General features: G+C 36.2%; 1 pseudogene across 1 annotated transcript in view; it reads right to left on the reverse strand.

Annotated features, from left to right (window-relative positions):
• The window catches only part of LOC103716291 (protein OPAQUE1-like), a 69,540-nt pseudogene that overhangs the window by 34,307 nt on the left and 15,227 nt on the right, over positions 1-20,006 (reverse strand). Inside the window, exons 11-17 of the transcript XR_015973803.2 lie at positions 17,321-17,378; positions 17,098-17,199; positions 15,503-15,540; positions 15,013-15,418; positions 5,876-6,007; positions 1,332-1,441; positions 1,007-1,067 (exon numbers count right to left, since the gene is read on the reverse strand). The product of XR_015973803.2 is annotated as a protein OPAQUE1-like (transcript). The remainder of the gene's footprint in view (positions 1-1,006; positions 1,068-1,331; positions 1,442-5,875; positions 6,008-15,012; positions 15,419-15,502; positions 15,541-17,097; positions 17,200-17,320; positions 17,379-20,006) is intronic.

Below are 20,006 nucleotides of genomic sequence, written 5' to 3' on the forward strand. Positions count from 1 at the left end.
TTATACATTTTCCTTTTATAATATCATACTTTATTTGCCATTTCTAATTATGAACATTGCTATCTTAATGATCATGCTACGTCAATTGGTGTCAATACCGATATCGGCACTTCGGTATCGAACAACCAGTGAAAATGTAGCTAAAACACTGAAAATATAAAAGAAAGTCATCCCAATAGCCTTCTTATGCACTAGGATGGAGCCTCATATTGTGTGTAAATACTGGATGGACTGATACCATACCAGTCCAGCCAAAACCTGGTATTGGTTTTTAAAACCTTGTATACAATTGTGTATTAAAGTATATCTTTAAGCTGCGAAGCAGATTTTATCTTAAATATTTATACAATATTTCTATCTATATATTTCTGGATCATATGGTTTCTTTTGAGGATTTTAAATTTCGATGATGTTTCGATCAATCACGATGATCACACCTTGGGATTCAAGCAAGGTCGGACTGTAACAGTAACAGGCACATGTTAAGAAAATTTCAAACCCAACTAGTCCTAAAGAATTCTATTTATTTACATGTGCAACTTCTCACTTTTGTACATTGCTATGACAAATAATTTTTTTTAGTTTTTTTGGTATCATTGTTTTTCATATAAACAAACCAGTAATGTTTGGCCAACTCAATATGGAGCATTTATTGACCAAGTCTTATTCTTGCTTGAAGTAAAATTTCTGAGGCAAAAATTTGCACTTTATGATCCATTCCTCAAAAATCCATTTAAATAAAAATCGCCTGCACAAGTCTATGCCTAACTCCATGTTATTCAACATGAACATGTTAACAATTCATAAGTATATTTCTAAGGACGAAAAACGATAAACATAATGCTTTCTTTCAAACAAAAATTATAGATGTATACTAAAAAGCTATTCATCTTTAAAAACTCCATAAAGTACATTCATATTTTCAAACACAAAGTTGCAGCAGACCATAAGATACATAAACAAAATACTATAAGCCATTATCAAAAGAAGAAATGGAGAGGCATACTTGGAAGTTCTCAAGTTTCAACTTCTTTATTATTTTCTCTGTAACAGACTTCTCATCGAATCTGCGTGTCAAAAAAGACTGTAACACTTGATACAAAGCTTATTAAAAACACATAAAACAGGAACAATGACAGTGAAGAGGCTCATGAGAATAAAGTAAGGACTAAATGTATTTAAAAGTGAGTGAAAAACATCCACATCGGAAGGTCTTGGAGTGGGCATGAGCTGATGAACTGATATCTATGCAGCTAATAGCTGATAAGGCTTTTAAATTTAATGTTGACACAGCTCAAAAGACAAGAACCTTTGAAGTGCCCATAAATTACCTTCCGTCTGTACATTCTAGAGCTAGGATTCCAAAACGATCTACAAATTCAGAATATGTCCTCCGAGTAGGATAACCGGCAAGACTTATCCTAACTGCCTCAAGAACACCCTGTAGATCAATGCACCTTGCTCAAGAATAATTATAGATAATAAACGATCTATTGTCATTGTTAAAGGAATAAAAGAATAAACAAGAAGAAATACTCAGAAGTATTTCAAAGATAAAAGAAAAAATAGATTAACAAAACCAACTTTGATTTGTACAACTTGGATATAAACTTTGATATGTGAGAATCAGTACCATGAATTTCAGTTGTGCAACTTGAAGCATCAGCATACAGAACATAGGCTGATTTTGAATAAAATCCAGCATGCATATGCATGCATCTTTCTACAAGTTTTAATATATGGAACTGTGCAGTGTTAGATCATCATATGTCAAAGTGATTTAATGCAAAGGATCATCCAGCCAGAGAAGCACAGTTAGTAATTAAATATACATCATCTAAAGTACAGCCTTAGAAAGCAAAAGATGAGATGACTTCAAATTTACAGACTCATTCATAATTACAACGGATTACAGGAGTTGTTACCATGTGACCACGTCGACTATATTGTTTATGAAACATTATCGAGAAGTTACATGTATAGCAAGGAACAAGGTACGACATATGGTACAACATAATATTTACTAAACACGTGTCATATAGTATTCTATGGTAGAACATATCATCCCCATATGCGAATGATACACACACATTATATCAAGCATTGACTGATCAGCCCTGTAATCTATGAAATGGTTAGCACAGCCCAATCAAATTGTCCATATAAGTTATAATTTGTCAACTGACAACCAGAACTAATCTGGTTAATTCAAGGGAATCATACTGAACAAATTGATAATAACAAAGATAAATAAGAGAAATCCCACAATTTTTCCATCCAGACCAATCAAATATGCTCAATTAGGAGGCAAAAAGAGAACAACAGAAGGATCAATTTGAACAGCTAAGTCAATTTGCATGGTTTTCATGATTCTTCATTAAGAAGAATTTGTTAAGATAAGTTTCTATTTCAAATCATAAAACCCATCAACTTATGCTTGAATCAAGTGAGTACCTGAAAATTTAGGGTGAAAATGGGTTCCACAAACTCTGTTTTCCAAAATTTGATATTTTTGGAATGTATCTGAGATAAATTGTCTACAGAGTTGAAATTTTGATATGTTCTTTAATTTTTACTTATGGATGATCCTGTAAGCCTCCAAGATGCACTTTTTCTCTCTCTAGAATATATTTATCATCATACTTATAGAAAAACTATGTTCTTTTTTGGTCTCTCTAGAATATATTTCCTTAGCATTTTTGGACTTTGTTCTTTTGGGGGGGGGGGGGGGGGGTCGACTGGACTCACTCACTCCAAACCGCTCATGGAGTGAGTGAGTCAGGGCGTAGCCCTTCGATTTGCCCTTGAACCAAGCAGTTCAGCAGCAGAACTGAGTGATACAGTGCAACAAGAGGGAGAACCAGGTGGCTTCTAAGAAGGTTTCAAGCAACCATCTGGAGCTGAATATCAATATTTTTGGGAAACAAAAATTTTCTTCCATGGCCCTTACTCTCTTTCCTCTCTTGAAATCTGACCCTAAATCCATGTTTAATTGGGGGAAATTCTCTCAAAATTTTAACAAAAAAGCTATTTGGTGCTCAGTGTCATGCTTTGGAGCATGACTCTAGGATCAAATCAAGAGTTTTGCAGGTTTTGGTTTGAACTCCAAAACCTATACAAAGAACCATGTAAATCTGGAATTAACCCAAGCAATTTTTTTTTAATGGTTGATTTTTGGATATGTTGTTGAGAATCAGAAATCTACAGCCCTATTAGAATTTTTTTTTGATCTATTTTCTTTAACAAATACTTTTCATAAAAAAAAGTTTAAAAATAGTAAATAGCTGAATTTGGGGAGAAAATTGGTAGTATGTTTGTACTACTAATATGCAATTGCACATGCTACCAAATTTTCAAGAATTGTAGGTTCAATTTGGGCATGCTCAGGTTTCACCTAGTCCTGGGCCCAGAAATGTTGTAAATTAAAAATCAACCAATGAAAAATGAAAATACATTCATTTGAGACTTTGAGTTGATTTTTATATATGATGTACATGTGGGGCTCATCTAAACAGGATCTCAAATAGAAAAATGAAATTTTAGTTTAATTTGAATTTTTAAATAACCTTTGAATTAGTTATTTATAAAATAGTAAAATTTTATAATTTCAAGAAAATTATACATACAATATTACATAGTTAGGAAGTAACTTTTGAGATAGGTAGTGAATTTTTGTAAAAGCTTTTTTTATCAATGTTCCAATTTTAATTAATTTAAAAATATTTGAAGAATAGAATTAAATCACGAAGATAAGGAAGATAAATTGATGCAATTGTGCATATAACATGGATGCGCTAATAAATTGCATGTAATGAGCTTGCATTTCAATCTAAGCTAAAAATATTTATAGAAATTAAGAAAATTGATAAAAATAAGGAAGATGTTTGTGGGCTTTCATAGACTAGTTCAATGCATTTAAATTGTTGATTTAAAAATATATATGTTTTAAATCTAGTTTAACTTACAAGTCATGTTCAGCTTATGTTATAAATATGCACTTTACGGACTTCAGTTGCAGGGAAAACCACAAATTCAAGCGCACTAATTTTGTTACTCCCAACTTATTTCTTGCAAAAATATATATAGTACCAAGAAAAGAAAATATGAAAACACGTTGAAACAAGATTTTGGAAGCCAAAAAAATGCTATATCAAGCGTGTTCTGGTGCATTTATGTATATCCCTTGATATCTGTTGTCGGCACAATCCTTGGTATGGCACATGCCCCACCCACCCTTGGTCAATACAGTTTGATACTTTGATCCTTGATATTTGCAAACTTGGTTGATCATAATAATTTCAACAGCCACCACACAATGCGAGTGAATAATTCTTTGACATCAACACAATTCTGATGATAAAAACCTTAATCCTCATCGTTATCTCCTCGATCGTGAGGTGGCTTATAAGTTACAATAACCAAAGGGACTTTCTTTTATAACATATTTACACTATGACTAAATTTCTCTTGCTTACTGGATAAACACAAAGGTTATTCCTACCCTGTACACCTTTAAACAAATGATGCCGATAAGGCAGTTTGGTCTCTCTTACTTGAGCATTGTTTACATAGCTCATTAGGTTACCAAGATTTTAGATTCTTAGTTTGTCACTCACTGCTCACCATGGTGCTCTCAAGCAAGAATTTTCCTTTTTATCTCCAGTTGCGCTTCAACTTGAAGAAAATTTACATGTTGGCTAGCCAGCAATGTTACAAATCAACAATCCATAACTTGGTATGGTGGTCCATCATAGCAATTTGTCCATCATTGCATCGTGATGGAAAGCAAAGCAAAGTACTGCCCCATGACTGATACCATGGTAAAGATTTCAGCATCTGCTATTCTGCTTCATGACAAGGGAACTTTTTCTAGACAATCTACGCACCTTGATGTTGTGACACTGAGAGTGATGTTCAGATTTTTAGAAATTCAATTTTCAATGAGTGTGCTAAAAATGCTAAAAACATTTAGTATGATCAGCAGTTCACACATCAATACTAAACAAAGATGCTCTCCTTGCCAATTTACCTAGCTGACTTCATGAATTTGAATTCTGCTTAAAAATTTTCTTACCTAACACATAATTCTTTGTTATAGTCCGAAGGAGGGGATGACGTCAGAATATGTGTATGATTCTTTTATCACAGCATGTTTACTTTCTGCGGTTCTTAACCAACTTATAGACTGCAAGATAAAGTTTTCTTAATAGAAGTTGCATGCAAATCTCAAGCCAAAGATTTAAAAATTAAGGTACAGACTGTACACACCACTGGCCAGTATGGTGCATGGTGCATTATGGGGTTGATATGGGTTTGACACAGGCCCATATGAAGTCATTTCAAAGAAGCAAATAAAAAATAGTACCAAGTGAGATGAGTTGGTGCAGGGTCCACCTGCAAAACCATCCCAAGGGGTGTGGTGTACCGATCCCAGCTTTTTACGATTTGTACTTTAGCAGTACAGGGCTAATAAGGAGGGAACATTAATCTTACCTTAGGTTTTCCCTTCTCATCTTTCTTTGTTAAGAAACAAAAAAATAACTTTTAGTTTGCCAATTTAACCTAAATGTTAAGATATGATGCCAACTTTTTTTCCAGAATGCTCTTATTAGATAGCACTTTCAAATAATACTTAAAATGCTTTTAGTACAAGCACTAGCAAAACATACTCTTTTTAAGTTTTAACATAGACCACAAAATGTTTTTAGAAAATATGCAATAGTGCACATATGGACAATAGTGAAAGGTGAATCTTGGAAAAAAATCCCACATAACTATAAGATGAGAAGTATGACAACATGCAGGCATGGAATACAAAAAGGAAAAAAGTTACTTATTTAACCAAGGAAAAAAGTAATGGACCAATGTTACTAACCCCACATCGTAACTGATGTAAGACACTCTGATTTTCAAAATTCTGAGGAGAATTCAAAGAATTAGGCTTTATACACCGAATATAATGAGGTTCTGTTGAGTTGAGCGTTTCCATTAGAGCCTGGAGTTGTTGCTATGAAAAAATAGACAACTAAAAATGTCAGATAGCAAAATAAATAGAAAGGTGACTACTTAAAAGGAACACTTAAAAAGAAACTAATGATGTCAAAGAAGGATAGACTTATGCTGAACCATAAAATGGATACTATCAGCAAAAGCCAAAGCTGCTAAACATCCTCAAAACCAAGATGTGAGTACCAATTTCAATACCCATATTAGTACTCAACCGGTACAGGTCATACCATCATACCAAGTATCTGTGTGGTACATCCCCTGGTACCAACACTCGGAGCAGTACCTGGTACCAGTTCCCTCTTGATCCGAAACAGGACACCCCATACAAGTCGATATGTTGCCGTCCCTAAACCTTGTTCAAAACAATTATATTGCTAGCATGCCTTTTAATCCTTAAAGTCCAGAAGATAAAGGAATAAGGTATAAAATGAATAGCTAAAAAAGTAAAAACCATATCCAAACAAAGGTAACATACAAAGCTTAAGCTCAATTTTTTTCACAATCTGATGACAAATCAGCATGTCATGGATGTCATTTATAATAAAAAAAAGATTTTTTTTGTCTTAGTTATTTATATGAATATTCCGTCTAACTAGTGTTTGGCACATGCAATGCATGTGAAAGTGAGGTATGGAGAACTTTGATGCACCAGCAAGAGAGATATTGACAAAGAAGCCAAAGGAATTTTGAATACTAGATATGCGATGCAGAGATTATGTCAAGAATCTCGAGACCTATGAGAAACAAGGTAAAAAAAAAAAACAAATATGTATTAGAGCCTAGCCACGCTTTGTAGATTCCATTTCTTTTGCAATTATAATACAAGTATCTGACACATGAGATGCATGTGAAAGGGGATAAGATGGTTGGGTTTTCAATGGAAGGCCACAGGACTCCAATCACATAAAGTGTGGCCCGCAAGATTTTAACATTGAATTACATCAAAGAAGGCCTCATTGAGCTGCTTCAAGGTAGAAATTCTGACCATGCAGGTAGCCATGGAGGCTTTAATGTTATACATGAAAAGAGATATACTTAATATATGGATTCAATAAAGTCATGAAGATGCACGGAAAAAAATGACTCAATAAATCAGGAAATGTAACAAATTATGCAACAACATATGAATATTCATATTTATGGGAGGGTCTTAAAAATATCATTGCATAGTTTTAACAAAAAAAAAAAAACTCATTCCTTCCCTCAGGAAAGTGCTTGAAGAAGGGTCACTAGGGTCGATGGTTCTAAGGAGGAGGCTTCAATACCACTAGATGTGCTTTGGACAAATGCAACAGGAAAATAGAAGGGATCAAATTGACCTGTCCAACTTCATTAGGGAACAAACTCTGATTGACCTCCTACTTGAAAGATGTTTCACATGGAGTAACAACGGATGTAACCCTTTAATGGAAAAACTGGATTTCTTCCATCTATCCACACTCCACAGAATGTGACGGTCTATACCCAAATACTATTCAAAATGCCTTATCTAACTCATATGCAGATCACTCACCCATCACACTATCTGCCAAGAAAGGTAGAAGTGACCGTAGAACCATGTTGAACTGTATCGATCACCTTCCAATGTAGTTCAAACCATTAATTAGGTTCGATATAACCCCCTCCGTTTCGATCTTTCTTCACCTCCATCCATCTTTTCGGGTCGTCATCTCTCCCCGAGACCCTTGTGCTCGTACCTCAATCGTCAAAGGTACATGTTCTCACACCCCCTCTCTCCCTCTCTCTCTCTCTCATAGGGGGTTAGGGTTAGAGTTTCAAGCCCCCTGCCCATGGTCTGCCGAACCGGCCGGTTCCAGCTATTTTAGGGCTGGTACCGACCGGTACGCATGCGTACCGGCTGCCGGTTTGCAACGGTACTATTTTTTTTGAACTACAGTGCATGCGCGGTGGATTTTTTTTAAAACTACAGCGCACGTGCTATGGTGTTTCGGGCCATGCACTCGCGCATCCGCGTGCGGACGAGAAGCGAAAAAAAACAAGAGAATCGGTTCGTACCGAACCGGTTTCGGTACGAACCGGTCTAATAGGCGACCGGTACGCCTACTAGTACCAGTTCAGCGTACCTTGTACCTGCCCCAAAGTTAGTGCATCCTTTGCCAACATCAGCTCAAAATAAAAAAAAAATAAAAAAAGAGGCCAAAAAATGCTCCTAACATGGTATGGTATGAACCCGTACCGTACCATGCGAGTTTCCGACCGGCATAGGTACCACTACCAATTTCAGGACCTTGCTATCTACTGTTCCAGAGTAGCAAAAATTGAAATTATTTAGATTCAAAGTTTTGGCTGCAAAAGGAGTGCTTGAGACCACTTGTCACTAAGACATTGATGCCTATAGATAGAAGTGATGATGCAGCAGCCACCAAGAAGAAGGCGGAGGTGGACCGCCGAGCGGCAGAACCACCTTCCTATCACTCCGGAGAGTCAGAGGAGATGTCCACTCCAGATGACGAGGCACAGATCCAAGCTGCTATGCAAGCGATCCTGGATAATCAGTGACAACGGGATGAAGTGGCCGGGCATAGGGCTCGATTTGGGCCCTCATACTACGAGTTGGGCTCCAGTTCTTTGAGCAGCGAGGACCTCCTCAGTTAGAGAGGCCGTCAGCAGAGGCGGTGGTCGTATTGCATCTATGCTAGAAATTTTTGATAGCAAAAAAAAAATCATCCAGAGAGATTCCACTGAGAGTATCAATCCATGATTTAGATCCATATGCCTTCTCCAGCAGAGATTCAAAGTAGCAAAAGGTTGACACAATGCTGAAGAAGGATAATAAGAAGAATATGTGGCGAGCTATTGGATCCTAGTTTCACTTCAACCACACCCCGGCGAATGTGGCAGATAATACGTACTATAGGTCTACCATTTCTTCCAATACAAGTTGTCGGTCCTGGTATAAATCCTCCAGGCCCAAAGGACATCTATGGTGAGCTTTTTAATAATAATGAACTAGAGAAATGGATTGTCTCATACAAGAGCAAGTGGCCACATATGGACTGATGGTGATGTATGATGGTTAGACCGGTCCTACCAGACGGAGCATTATTAACTTCTTAACATATTATGATATGAAAACTTTCTTCCATAAATTAGTTCATGCTTTTTATCAGGTGAACGGCACCACGTACATCCTCAAATTGATGGAGGAAGTAATTGATCCGGTAGGATAGAAAAATGTTGTACAGATCATCACTAATAATGGGACACAATATAAGGCCGCCAGAGAGATCTTGATGGAGCGGCGGCCACATATTTTCTGCACTCTATGTGCTGCATATTGTATCAACGTCATATTGATGGATATTACGAAGATTCATGGGGTGCGGCAGATAGTGCAGATAGCCCAAACCATCATCAGATATATTTATAACCAGAAGTCACACAATTTGCTACCAACTACGTTGCACTTGATAGCATTCTTGAAAAGAAAGCAGCCCTACATCAGATGTTTGTCAGTCTCGAGTGGCAGAAAAGTAGATATGCGAGGGCCTGGACTGAAAGGAGCATTGTCGAGAGTCGAGACTATTGTAACAGCAGGCTACTACAATATAAAGGCTATCAGAACATTGTATGAAGTGCTTTGGGCCAAATTTTTCAGCAGACTATTTTTGGAATTTATTACGGTTTAAACTAAAATGTTCTATATTTAGTTTTGCATAAATCTGAAGAATAATTGCTGAAATTTTATGGTTATTTTACTATTTTCAGATGGACTTACATGTTTTTCTATAAAATAATTTTAATATACTTCAGTCTATTGAACTTTATATGAAACTTATGCCAACCATTTATCTAGTTGTTTCCTTTCTTCCTTTCATTTTAATCCTTAATGCTAATCTACCCTATAGTGCATTTAATGTACACTATTCTATGCCAAACCTTCATTTATATCTTGATTCTAACTTTGCCTTTATTTGTCTTGCAATTCCCTTACTAATATTTTATATGTGCCCACGTTCTTCATTTCAATTTGCATTACAATGCTTAGAACATACTGATCTCATGCAGTAGCATAACCAAGTACTTCTGTAACAACTCCAATAAGATGTCATTTTTTTCTTTTTTTTTTTCTTTCTTCCTTATATACTAAATTGCCATATCCAATTTATCCTCTTGAGTTTTAGGCTTAAAATTTTTCCTCCACCATACTTCTTTCTAGTCGAAAATGACCAAATTCATCTATTATTTATCCTTTGTTTCACATTCTATCAAAGTGACCTTTGAACTCCCTCTAATGGTCTTTTATGTGTCACCACCTCCATCCAACTTTTCCTCTCAAACCATATGTTGAAAGGTCTTTCTTGTTTATCCTACTTGTTTCTAGTTGGAACAATCATGTATGCTATTTATCCATAGTCTATCGCACTGCCGGATATAGGGGTACTGTATCGTAGTAGGCAAGAACTGATTTGAAACTCAAGTTCGGGTCGATCCCGAACCCATACTGTCCATACTAAGTTGTCCATCCCATACCGAGGCGTATCGAGATGTGTATCGATCTATACCGAGGCGTACCTAGATAAAAAGTGAAAAAAATAGTTAGAGTGATTTTTTTTACTGGATGCGTACCATACCTTACTGATTGTACTAACCAGTATGGTACTGCGGTTTTTAGTACCGAGATTTACATAAGTTCCCTCATAAGGACCCATTTTAAATCTCTCGCATGGTTGCTAGAATCAGGATCAGATGTGGGTGCATGGAAGTTGATTTTGTAGAACACAAAGTGCTTAGGAAGTTGGTTCAGGTTTCAAGATTCTGGGAAAGATTTCCAAACAGTTGCGGTGCCTTAGGTAGAATACTTTGGCTATTGAGATCTATCCTTTATAGCAAGGTTTAATGTACCGGATGGTACTGTAGTGTACCAAGCATACCCTACCGTACCGTATCAATACTTTGTACGCCAAATCTTACTGCATCGTACTGTGTGCGGATACCGTAATAGGATGGTACTGATATAGGTCCGGTATCGAGATGGTGAACCTTGCTTCATAATATTGCCACTTAGTTATGCCATCTTTGTTAATCTCATAGTGAAGTATCATTCTTTTTGCTTAATAATCAAAATTGTGAAGCATATCTTGTATTATTAATTTTACATTTTTTATTGCCGGCGGCGGTCTCAAACCATAGAAATGCATCTCAACTCTTTCCACTTTGTTATTTCCTGTTAGGAACAAAGATGGTCAAACCATCCCAAACTATTGTTTTCGGGGCATACCGACCCAAACCGGTTAGTTATTGTGACAAAACAGGCTTCCAATTCAGTTCGGGTTCCGGCTTTGTATGACCCTCCAACCATCTTGCTCGCCTCACTCACTCTCTTGCTAGCACTAGGGTTTCATGGCCACCCTCGCTACTAACGACAACAATGACAACGATGATGGAACATTACGCATCTCCTCTCAAGTCTCTCTCTTGTGCCCTCTTCGTTATTTCCATTCTTTCTCTCGCCTTAATCTCCTCTCTCTCTAGCCTCTTTGTTCGAGGAAGGCCCTTGCTCTCTCTCTTTCTAGCTTGCCTCTTTTTCTAGGGTTAGGTTCGTCACCACCACGACCAACGATGATAACAATGACAATGACAGAATGGTACACATTTCTCTCTTTTTCACAATCTTGCCATCTCTGTCCTCTTCACTCTCTCGCTCGCCTCTCTCTCCCCTCTTTCGCTCACCATCTTTGTTCGAGGAGGCTCTTCGCCTTGGTAGGCCAAACCAGACCGAACCGCCCGGTTCGGCCCATATCGAACCGATCCAGTGGAAAATCAAGTCAATTCGCCTCCCAACACTTTCTCTGCTTCATTTAACCTTAAGACGCCTAAGCGGCTCTCTCTTCCCTCCAATTTACGAAATTACACCGATTCAGTGCGATTGAAGAAAGATCTACGCCTAAATATGATATGCTTTCTCTCCCCTATCTCGTTCTCTCTATTTTTTTTGGGCTGGCTTGAAAAAATAGCTTGATATTTGCAAAATAAAGAGCAATCATGCCAAAATTATCGATTTGGGCTTGATTTTATTATATATTATAGATCTATAGATGATCTACACGATAAAAATAAAAAATTTTAATTTTTGGATTATATATAATTTTTTAAATTAAAATATATTTTTGATTTGGGTTGTCTCTACTGTCTGCCGCACTCTATGAATCTTTGCAATGTCCATCAATATGAAGTCGATACAATATGCAGCACATGAAGTCCAAAAAATATTTGGCCGCCGCTCCATCAAGATCCTCTTGGCAGACTCGGTACGCCTCGGTATGCCTCGGTATGAAGTCCAAAAAATATCTGTACGCCTCGGTATAGATCGATACACATCTCGATACGCCTCGGTATGGGATAGACAACTTAGTATGGGACAGTATGGGTTCGGGATCGACCCGAACTTGAGTTTCAAATCAGTTCTTGCCTACTACGATACAGTACCCCTATATCCGGCAGTGCGATAGACTATGGATAAATAGCATACATGATTGTTCCAACTAGAAACAAGTAGGATAAACAAGAAAGACCTTTCAACATATGGTTTGAGAGGAAAAGTTGGATGGAGGTGGTGACACATAAAAGACCATTAGAGGGAGTTCAAAGGTCACTTTGATAGAATGTGAAACAAAGGATAAATAATAGATGAATTTGGTCATTTTCGACTAGAAAGAAGTATGGTGGAGGAAAAATTTTAAGCCTAAAACTCAAGAGGATAAATTGGATATGGCAATTTAGTATATAAGGAAAAAAGAAAAAAAAAGAAAAAAATGACATCTTATTGGAGTTGTTACAGAAGTACTTGGTTATGCTACTGCATGAGATCAGTATGTTCTAAGCATTGTAATGCAAATTGAAATGAAGAACGTGGGCACATATAAAATATTAGTAAGGGAATTGCAAGACAAATAAAGGCAAAGTTAGAATCAAGATATAAATGAAGGTTTGGCATAGAATAGTGTACATTAAATGCACTATAGGGTAGATTAGCATTAAGGATTAAAATGAAAGGAAGAAAGGAAACAACTAGATAAATGGTTGGCATAAATTTCATATAAAGTTCAATAGACTGAAGTATATTAAAATTATTTTATAGAAAAACATGTAAGTCCATCTGAAAATGGTAAAATAACCATAAAATTTCAGCAATTATTCTTCAGATTTATGCAAAATCTAAATATAGAACATTTTAGTTTAAACCGTAATAAATTCCAAAAATAGTCTGCTGAAAAATTTGGTATTAATTCAAGAAACTTCCAAAGAGACCAAGAACAACTCAAGTATAGAAAATCTAATGCATGAAATAACTAGGTATGAAGGCTAGCAAATCTAAGGCTTAAAAAACTCAGCGAGAGGACAATATTTTCACAGATGAGAACATATATAAACTGGATGCAAGTAATGGCATGTACCATAAGAGGATAAGATATGTTTACTGTAGCAATATCATTGTCCAAGCACAATCTACCATCTTACAGGTACTATCTAATAATTTTTTCAAAATGATTAGGGCTGGCAATAGGCTCGAGCCGGGGTATAGGCTAGGCTTGAGAGAGTTCAGACCAGATTTGGACTTATATGTAGAGCCCATTTATTTTTGGGGTCGGGCTCGGGTGCCGGAGCTTGAGCTCGAACAAGGCCAGAAGTAAAGCCCAAATTTTGGCCCAAATTCCAGCCTAAATCAATTTGTTTTTTGTATGTATTTATTTAAAGAGAATAATAAGTAAAGAAAAATTGAATTGGGCTTAGCTAAGAATAATATATCATGAATTATTTACTTGTGTTATAGGAGAGAGCCAATTTTTAGCTAGCTCATTTACTTGTAAAGCAATATTATGAAATATTAAACTTCAATAGAGTTCGGGCCAAACCTATTTTTGGCCCAATCAGGTAATTTGTGCTAGCACAATCGGGTTTGGGTAGGGCCTGGGCCTGAGCTCGAATCAGGCTTAGGCTTGGATTATACAAAAAATTTCAGGCCTAAGCCTGACCCGAAGCCCCCCAAAAAAATTCAGGTGAGGTGTGGGTAGGGGCATGGCCCAACCGAGCCCGGCCTAACCCGGCCCACTTCTAGCCCTAAAGATGATAGATACTTCTAAGTTGAGACTAAAGGTAGTCAAACAAAAACTAAGGAGGTCTTTACACAATTAAGTTCATTCATTTCTTGTAAACACAATATTAACCAACTGACAAAACCTCCTTTCCAATATGTAATATCATAATGTATTGATTTTAGAAACCCTTGGACCATGAAATTGTAAATTTAAAAGATTAACATAAATTAGTTGCTTATACGAGAAGGAAATTAAAAACAAGAAGTTTCAAATGTCTTGTTTGTTAAATTTCCATCTCTCTGTGTTTCAACCAAAATCTTTGAAATCTACATAGCAAGCAAACACAGTGACTTCACTACGGAGATACTTACTAGTGAGTTAAATAGTATAACCATGGTATGCCGAACCGGGCTGAACCGTTCGGTTCGATATGACGTTCGGTTCCCCCCATATCGAACAGAACCGGGGTGGAACCAAGACAATTCGGCCATATTTTCTGAGTAATCCTCACCAACCGCCCTGGACTCCCCCCCCCCCCCCAACTTCTATTTCAATAAAAGAGTATGGTATGTCAAACCGGGGTGATCACCCGGTTACCCTCGTACTGAACCGGCATCTGACTAGTATCGGTTCAACTAACCTTGGGTATTAACAAATGCCATGCATGACGATATTTTTTAAAAAAGGTATTTCTCCTAGAAGCATCTATTTACTCAAGCAGTACATTCCAATATTGTTATTATGCTATTTTATAATTAATTTTAAGAGTGAAAGAGTTAGACCCTGTATCGAAGTTTCATGAACTAACAACATAAATGTGACCTGTTGCTTCATCGCAATTTATGATAAGTCAATGTCACAAATTCAGAAATTTACAATGACATAATCCAATCTTATAAATTATAATATAAAAAAAATCACCAGACAATCTGCACAACAATACCTTAAATCTAGAAGAAACTGAAGAAAACTTGTAAGAAGATCTTGACGATTCCTCGGGCAATGAAGCGAAAAGCCCAGAAATGAAAGAGCATTTTGAAGAAGATAACAGATTGCAGTGTTCTATAACAACATAGTCTCGATTTTTATCCAAAAAGGAATCTGTTTGATATATCACCTACAATGAGAAAAATTATGATGGAACGACAACTTACAGCTTACCAGACTGAACCTTAATATATACTTTTATTGCTTACTAGCATAACTGATTCATTGAACATGCCTTTCCAGCATAATGAGATAAAGTAAAATCTGTTTCAGAAAACTTCGGCTTTCCCAATCTCGGATGTGTCCGGAAGCTTTGAAACAGCTTGGTTGTAAATGTTGCATGTGTTGATTTTGGAAACATACTGAAAATCAGAGCTAGAGTGAAGTCAATGTATAACTTTCTCACAAAAAAGGAAAATTGATACAAGTGGAAATTTAATTTTTACCAAGCTTCATCCAGGAGTGCAATTATTCCAATTGGCTTCTGCAGAAAGATTACGAACCACCATTAAGTCAAATGGTTCCACTAAGACTTTTGAGAAGACAATGAGTAAATGAATGATATGAGAGTGGACTACATCTGTAATCTCTGAGGTTAATTTTCTAATATCAACATGTTTCCAGTATTCTTTTTAGATAAATGAAAATAATAAAAAAGAAATTCCATGAGATATGCAACTTCATGCTGTCATATTCAGAATAAAGGGTAGATATTTTAATAACTGTAGGGATGGCCCAGAACCATTTTTAATCTAATGGCCAAGATTTTCAAGAAGTATTCTGTATATATGCCTTAAAGATCCACAAGGTCAAGTTTCCATGGCAGCTGGGCATACCATACTGTCAGTTGGCATCACTTGTGCACTGAACCAAGTATAGGCATCACTGTAAATTTTAGTAAATCATGAACCGAATAGACAAGTCATTGTTATTACTTATTAGGATAATTCTTGACACGTAATTATAGACTTGAAGCTACTTCTAACTTTAAACTTCCAAAGTTTGCCTCCAATTCGCTCATTGTTATACACATCCAGTGTTCAGATCTCAATTGAAAGCACTTAAAATCATGTCCCTCAAGCAACATATCTATGCAACTTAATTAAAAAAATAAATCTGATACCCAGCAAACCTAGTGTTTAAGATAATATATTATCACCCAATTTCCTCTTCTTGAAGGAATCTAAGGTACAAAAATAAATACTACTCAGTAACCAAAACTAGTAATTGATACATTTTATGCATGTTACTGATTCAACAGGGAGGATTATTTGATGGTTGCCCGTGATTCCATCAACTAATAAATGTTTGGACATTTTTTGGGCAACATTTTTTTATTCCTGAATTGAAAGAAAATATTTATGACATTGCAAAATTCTGTTTCTAAAGATTAACATGGAGCTTTCAGAGCTTTTCATCTGAACAGAGAGATTGTGCCAAAAACTTGAGATGTGGTTTCTAAGTTGTCACCCTGAGGAATTTGGATTCCTCACCTTTACTAGCAAATATCATGGATCAAATTCAATAGATAGAAATCAGCTTGTTATACCTTATATGTGAACTAAGATAAGGTATCCTTATCTATCTAATGACTTAGCTGAAATTACCTCACCCAGTGTCTATGTTTCACTATCATGCACGTCTAGATGAATCTTCAGTACAGTATTTAACTTTGGTGAAGTTATTTATACCAGCAGGCTTAGAGCAACCTTATAGCCATTGTACTGAGTCATGCAGCAACCCAAACAGCCTCATTTGGTTCACCAGCATCTTTGCACTATGGTTTTGCAGATGGAAATGTTATAGCAAAAGAATAGTAAGACAAAATTATATATGAAATAATAATAAGATATATCTGACAGGAAAAAAGCAGAAATTACTGGAGACTGGAGAGAGGACAGACAAGACTATGCAGTTATCCTTAAAAAACAGAACATGTAAGCCACGATCAATGAAAATTTAATACAATATATCTTAAGAATATTCAATCAGAATGAGAACATATTGGAAATATACTTTAAAAATAAGGAGAAAGCAAAACCTTTTCAATCAAATCCAAAACATCTTGATTATCTACAAATTCAATGTAGCTCCAATTAATTCTCTCATTTTTGTATTCTTCCTGCTCCGTCTTAAATACATGCTGAAATAAGAATAAAAAACAAAATAACGTAGCTTAGAAAATCAAGGAACTTCTGAACTAAGGATAGTACAGCAGACTGAGCCGAGTCATCAAAAGATAAAATAAACTGATCATAGCACACCTCATTGAAATGTTGTTGAAGTTTCTCATTAGCAAAGTTAATGCAGAACTGCTCAAAACTAGGCAAAGGAATATGCTGTCAGTTCATTAAAAAGCCACATATGTGATGAGATCATGAGACAGTTTGCACCAAGAGAGAGGGAGGGAGGGAATAGAATAAGAGAGGCTACCACCAACCAATAAGAGATGATATCACTTTAAGACATAATATAGATACGATATAATCAAGAAGTTTCAACAACAACATGCATGGAACATATCTATATATTTAGAAGATGCTTGGACAAAATTTCGAGCTAAACTTTGGAGAATAGAAACCAGCAAATATCCAAATAGCCAGAAAAGTTTAAAGAGCCCTTAAACATAAATAGAAAACCTAATAAACCACCTAGCTTGCATCTGTTGTGACAGATATGGGCATACTGCACCATGATTCGAGCCAAAACAATTTAGCACCTTTAATGCTACAAGATATGTAAATTCCTCTTGTAAAATTGTTTTAACATTGTATCCCCATTTTCAAAGCATAACACATGTAAGCATTTTCCTTGCACACAATAGCTTAAAATTTGGCTAATATAGTAAAGCACCTTCTTCCTTATATAAAATGTACCTACATGAATGAAGAAATACCATGGTACAGAAGACAATACATGAGTATGACTGAAAAAATGGCGACCCAAATGTAGAGTCTGCAATACATGAAGAATATGTTACGGTTGCACAACCACAAAGAAAGGTCATGATCACTATCATACTCCAAAATAGCTAAGGTGCAGTTTGGTAGTCACAAAATAGGAGATAGCACGAAATGAAGCACGAGTATATCATATGAACCATGGAATGGGCAGATGGCCAAGACCAGCTAGGGCATGTAACAAGTGATACTATTGATGGACAAGAGGTTGGCTAGAAGCAATTTTTGAATTCCTGGTTTTGGTTTTGGTCATCTCAAATTAGTTTAGTTTTTCCACGGAAAACAAAAGGCAAGGCCTGCATTCTCAGTGCTAGGTACCGTATCGGTACTTTATCGGTTCAGTACGGTATGGTACACCTCTATGCCAAAATAGCTCTCTAACCACCTATGTCATCCTAGGTCTTTCCCTCCACCTACTTCCTTTAACAAAAGTTATAATACCTTCCCTTGCTAGAGCCCCCTAAGATCTCCATTGCACATGTCTAAACCATGTAAATCAATTCTCAATCACTTTGTCCTTAACTTATGCAACTTTAACAGCTCCTCTAATATACTAATTTCTCAAGCTATCCATTTTAGTTTGACCAGATGTCCATCTTAACATTCTCATTAACACTACATTTACCTTGTTTCCCTAAACCTTTGTTGCCCAACATTCAGAGCCATACAACCTTGCAAGCCTTATAATTGTTCTATAATTTTTTTCTTTAAGTCACCGAGGTATATGATTGTAACATAATACCACAAAAGCACCACACTACTTCAGCCAACCAATTCTAATCCTATTATACATATCTTCATTTGTCTCTTTATTATTTTGTATAATAGATCTAAATAACAAAAGTTATCATTTTATGGTAACTCTTGCACATTGATCTTAATTCGGAACTTCATCTTCATCTCTAAATTCACTAAATTGCATTCCATATAATTTGTCTTTGTTCTGCTGATTTCTAAGACTATGTCCTCTAAATCTCTCTTCCTTGAAACTAATTTAGCATTCAGCATACTTCTTTTCTCATCAACCAACACTGCATCTTTTGTAGATAGCATACACCAATGCACATCTATCTAAATATTAGGTGTAAGGTCATCCATGATTACTAAAGATATGGACTTAGCATCGATCCTTGACATGATCCTATCATGAATAGAAATACATTTCATGTAGCATAACAACACTTAAAACTTGTCAAAGCTCTAGCATACATATTTTCAATGATTTCAATGTACTATTTAGGGACATCCTTCTTAAAGCCCAACAAATTACCATTTTTGGCACCTTATCATAAGTTTTCTCGAATTTAATAAAGACCATGATTTGCCATACTAATCGGTACCAGTGCATACTGTACCGGCACTAAACTGGTATGCAGTATAGGGGGCATATCGAGTGTCGGTACGCTGAACTGGCCCCGTACCGATATAGTAACAGGATGGACCAATACAGGATCCAGTATCGGTACCAAGATGAGAACCTTATTAAAGACCATATGTACATTTTTTTTATTTTTCTTTATATTTTCAATCAATTGTCTAAGTGTGAAGATAGCCTTTGTTTTGACCTCTCAAGTATTAATCCAAATTGGTTATATGAGATTGTTGTAATATTTCTTATCTATGTGCAATTACCAACCATTTCTTAATAAAATGAATCATAAGTTTAGTTCCTCTATTAGAGCAATATTGTACATTACCTTTGTTCTTATATATGGGTGCCACAATATTTATGCTCTAGCAAACTGCAAACATAAGAATAAAACAACAATCTTACTACTACATGGAGCAAGGTAGGCCAAACCGGGCCGAACCACCCAGTTCACCCGTACCGAACTGAACTGGTGAGGAACCGGGTCGGTTTGGCCCTAAATTTTGAAATCCCCTATGAACCATCCTGAACCACTCCGAACCAACCGGTTTGAACTGGTTCCACCCCCGCGCCCCACACCTCTTTAAAAGGCTTAAATCATGGTCTATTGAACCAAAGTGA

The sequence above is a fragment of the Phoenix dactylifera genome, chromosome 15, assembly GCF_051530095.1.
Source record: "Phoenix dactylifera cultivar Ajwa chromosome 15, Ajwa_hap1_PhDact_Kaust_v1.1, whole genome shotgun sequence".
NCBI classification, from domain to species: Eukaryota; Viridiplantae; Streptophyta; class Magnoliopsida; order Arecales; family Arecaceae; genus Phoenix; species Phoenix dactylifera.